The sequence below is a fragment of the Anomaloglossus baeobatrachus genome, chromosome 2 (genome assembly GCF_048569485.1).
Source record: "Anomaloglossus baeobatrachus isolate aAnoBae1 chromosome 2, aAnoBae1.hap1, whole genome shotgun sequence".
Taxonomy (NCBI): domain Eukaryota; kingdom Metazoa; phylum Chordata; class Amphibia; order Anura; family Aromobatidae; genus Anomaloglossus; species Anomaloglossus baeobatrachus.
This window is the reverse complement of record NC_134354.1, coordinates 651,874,521-651,879,516: the sequence shown is the minus strand read 5'-3', so window position 1 is coordinate 651,879,516 and position 4,996 is coordinate 651,874,521.

Below are 4,996 nucleotides of genomic sequence, written 5' to 3'. Positions count from 1 at the left end.
ACATGAAGATACAGATGCATCATATCTATACATTATACTATGTCATTTTCCTATTGTACGCCACAGTAAAATGAAAGATGCTACTGTTACCAAAATGTACGTGCCAAATTCAGCCAGAACATTACTACATGTCCATGGTCACACATCCCAGAAGTTTTTAACAATTGTTATCTGCATTGTTTACACTCTGAGGCAGATTTACTGTTGCCCAAATGTTCTAGTATAAATAATTTTAAACATGTATTAATTGCGACAAAATAATAGATGTTGGAGACTCTCTAGAAGTCTCTAAAAAATGGCCTCAATTTTGCTGAGCTGTAAGATGTGCCGAATATATTCACGGTGTGCAAAACTAGATGCAAGATACTGGTCGAAAACAAAGATGAGTCTAAAGGGTGCTTTACACGCTGTGATATCGCTAACGATATATCGTCGGGGTCACGGTGTTTGTGACGCACATCTGCCGCCGTTAGCGACATCGCAGCATGTAACACCTCTGAGTGACCTAAAACGATCGCAAAAGAGGTAAAAATCGTTGGTATTGGAGAGGTTGCTCCAACACCAAAAATCGTTGACAGGTGAGTAGCGAGGTTGTTTGTCGTTCCTGCGGCAGCACACATCGCTATGTGTGACACCACAGGAACGAGGAAACTCACCGTACCTGCGTCACGCCGGCAATGAGGAAGGAGGTGGGTGGGATATCTGGCCCGCTCATCTCCGCCCCTCCTCTGCTATTGGGGGATCACTTAGTGACGTTGCTATGACTACGAACGAACCGCCCTCCTTAGAAAGGAGGCGGTTCGCCGGTCACAGCGACGTAGCTAGGCAGGTAAGTAGTGTGACGGGTGTAAGCGATGTTGTGCGCCACGGGCTGCGATTTGCCTGTGACGCACAACCGACGGGCTCATGCGCACGTAACTGCTGATTATTTTGCAGCGATTTGACAGCACATGTGCGCTTCAAATTGCTGCAGAATGAATGCAGTATTTTTGTTAAAAAAAGCCGATTTCATGCGCTATGGCTGCTGCCCCCACCATAGACAAAGTGGGAGCTGCATCCAGAACGCACAAAGAATTGACATGCTGCTTTTATGAATGCACGGATTTGGGTAAAAATTTTAGCATCCAAATCAAAAAGCAACGTGCGCACGTCTCATGCACAATCTTCATAGATTGTTCTGGGCACGCAGGATGCATTTACGCTGCAGTGCAATACGCAGCGTAAATGCATGAAATTTGGCAACATGCGCATGAGCCCTAAGGTGGGTCAGAAATGCACCAAATGGAAATTGTTTGAACCACTGTGATTGTATCTTCTGACTGTCACAACTATGTGTATGCTGTCCAAATATTACATAATGGATCAAGAACGCCTGGAATAGAACGTACGTTTTTGTGACAGCATTTGATGCTAAACATCTGAGAGCTGATATAAATTACTGCAGATTCAATAAAGCTCAAAATCTGCTAAGGGGCCATTCAGATGTCCATTTTTTGAGTACAAGTTCTGTCTTTGTTTTTCATGGATAGGACTCGTCGTAGTGTCGTCTATAGGCCTGTTCACATGTCCATTTTTTTGCGGCCAAATAGTCTGCAAATGTCCGATATTGATCCGAGTGTTATATCAAAGTCAGTACTGCAAGTTTATGGGTCTGTGAAAAAAAAATCGCATTGCACTCGGATGCCATTTCAGAGATGTTCTTGTTTTTCATGGACTGCTAGATAAGAGAATATTGAATAACCGCTCACCACACTCACAAGTGAGTCCTCCTAGGAAATAAATCCAAATAACGCTCTGTCTTCCTTATAAAATGATCCGATTTATTTCTTCAATAGCATATAATACCATAACAAAGACAAATGTGCAAACACAATGTGTTTTGGAAATTACATTCCTGATTCGTAAGATGATGTCATACATTTAAAGCTGATAAATATAGCATAAGATACCTTTAAAGCACTGAGGTTTTCTGAATCTTCACTTTAAAAACAATATAACAAGGTTTGAATTTATGACATGATCTATATATCATTACACAGGTATGCAAAATTTGAGTTTATTAAAAGTGTTACAAATCCAATGATTGATCACTATGTTTTCTGTTTCTGCCCTGATTTAAAAAAACAAACCCCAAAACATCTATTTTTAAGCATCACATATGGATTTTGCAGAAAACACAATTACATACAAGCGATATGAACAAGAAAACTCTTTATTGCCAAAAATGTACACAATATAATATATAAAAAATGATTGAACATTTTTTTTTGAACAATTCTGCAACTTTGTTGGAAATTATTTTTTGTGCATTTTCCTTTTTTCTTTAAAGCTTCTCTTGATCCCTTTTCTCTTCTAGACGGCCTGCGGATCTTCTCTGTGAAGCATCCAGCAATAGTCCCCCATCATGTTCACATTCCATCTGCCTTGGTATCGTTATTTCATCTTCTTGATACCCTGATGAAATCTTTCTCCTTGCTCTGCGCTAACAGCACCAAAGTTTTCAGGAAAGTAATCCAAATGGGAATGTAAAAAATGTAACTTCAAGTACATCAGACTAGCCGAGGCTGTGAAACGTATCTGCATGTTCTCCATGATGGAATTTTAGATCTTTGTTGTTACCTAGCAATGTCTTCACAACTTTTTAAAAAGCATCCCAAGCCCTTTTCTCAACAGCTTTCATTTTTGTTCTGAACACGTCATCCTTCATAAGTTTCCGAATATCCAGACCCACAAAAATTCCTTCCTTCACCTTTGTGAAGTTTGTATCTCCCCCCACCACAGTGCTGTATACCACCCCAGAGCTGTATGTCCCCTCCACCCCAGTGCTGTATACCCCCCATATCTAAATGTCCCCCTCTAGAGCTTTATGTCCCCCTATTGCTGTATACCCCAGGAATGTAATGTATATACAGGAATGTCAGTGTGAACTGTACGTGGCCATGACTGTTAGTGATTGCCACCAATAAGCACGTCACAGCCACAAGAGAAGCTGGATGGGCGACAAGCAGGGTTGGTGAGTGAGGCTTCCCTATATTAAAAATACCTGTAATGAAATGCTCTTACATGATGATAGTAGCTTAGTTGTCGTCAATATTCTCTTCATATGTTTCATGTTTTTTATTACTCCTTGCTCTAAAAAGAACGTGATAATCTTAGCAGGACTTCAGTTTCTTTACTCTGTTCACCATAAAGGCCCCTTTACACACTGAGACTTTCTAGCGATCCCACCAGCGATCCCAACCTGGCCGGGATCGCTACAAAGTCTCTGGTGAGTCGCTGGTGAGCTTTCAAACAGGCATACCTGGAAAACGACGCAACAGCGATACGGACCTGCAGAACGACCTAGCTAGTCATTGGGGACGTTGTAAAGCAGCTTTTTGAAAGGGAAGTCGCTAACGAAGTCTCTGTAAAGTCCCCTTTACACACTGAGGCTTTCTAGCGATCATGCTGCACAGCGGGAAACAAAGGACCAAAGAATGGTCCTGAACGATTTGTAGCGATCAGCAACTTCACAGCGGGGCCAGGTCGCTGATGTGTTTCACACACTGCAATGTCGCTGGGGAGGTCGCTATTACGTCACAAAACCGGTGACGTTACAGCGATGTCGTTTGCGATGTTGCAGTGTGTAAAGCCACCTTAACACCCTCTCTCCTCTATATATCATTAATCCATCTTCTCCCCGCATTCTGCCTTATCCTAAACTTAATACTCCTCCTCCCTCCTTTTCTTCTTCTTACTCCCATATCTTCTCAGGCATCAAAGCTTCTCTCTTTTGTACTCTATTGATATAGGATCATATATGTCGCAATGTGTATTACACTCCGTGTATGTATATTATGTCATGTCCTGTAAAAGATTTGTTAAGATGCCATTCCCCCCTTTTTTTTGTCCTATACCTTGTTATGACTTAAAAAATTTAAATAAAGAATTTATAAAAAAAAAATACCTCTAATGTATCTGTGTGTGCATGTATGATGTGTATCTATGTCAGTGTGTATGACTATGTATAGATTTGTCTATTTGGATGTATTTTTGTGAATTTCTCTTTAAATATATATACTGTATGTACATATGCCTGTATGTGTATCTGTGTATGTGCGTGTACATGGGGCCCACTGAGACTCTTTTGCCCGGGGCCCACAAAAACCTAGAGCTGGCCCTGTTTACATGGCCAAACGAAATCTTGCGCCGACGCAGAGAAATAATCAGTTTGCGCAGGCTCACTTCACTTCAAATTGTTCAGGTTACAAGGAGCCGTCAATATCCGTGCCAACGCATGTGCAGTTAAGTTTCAGACTTTTCCCATAGCAAAATAACGGGCAACACTCAATTTTTTTACAACAAATGAAGCAACAGAGGTTTGTTACCTTAGTCTTAAATTTTGCCTATTTTTTATTGATTTTTTTCAGTGATTTTTTTTTTGCAATAGAAAAATGGCATCAACTTATTTGTCTGAACAGTTGTTCCAAGTTTTAATAACCCTTTGATGTCATTGCATGTTTGCCCCATTTTTATTTCTGAAGATAAAAGAGATTTTATTATAAACGGCACAATAGTCACCAAGGGAACAGGAGGGATAAGACCTGGGCCACACAGCTGCACCGCTCACCTTGCTATTCACTTTTTAATAGTGGTTTGATCACCACAGTAACTATGGCTTCAAATAATGATCTCCAATGTAGCACACATTCATAATGCAAAGAGGGTCTTACCGAATTTAATTAACTTGTGAATTATATCGAAATGTATAGAATATACTATACAATATCCAATTTACAACATTTTCTTTAACTATAGTTTATTTTTTATACTCATATTTAGTTGGACTCAATAATAATATGGAAACATGAAAGGAAAAAGGAAACCTAACCCTCAATATGATGAGTCTTTAGGAGGCGTCACGTTCACAGAGGAGGGCAATCTTTAGGAGCGGATGATATCAAACAAAAGCTTCAGGTTATATATTCAACCACATCTCTATTAGCATTGTGCGAGG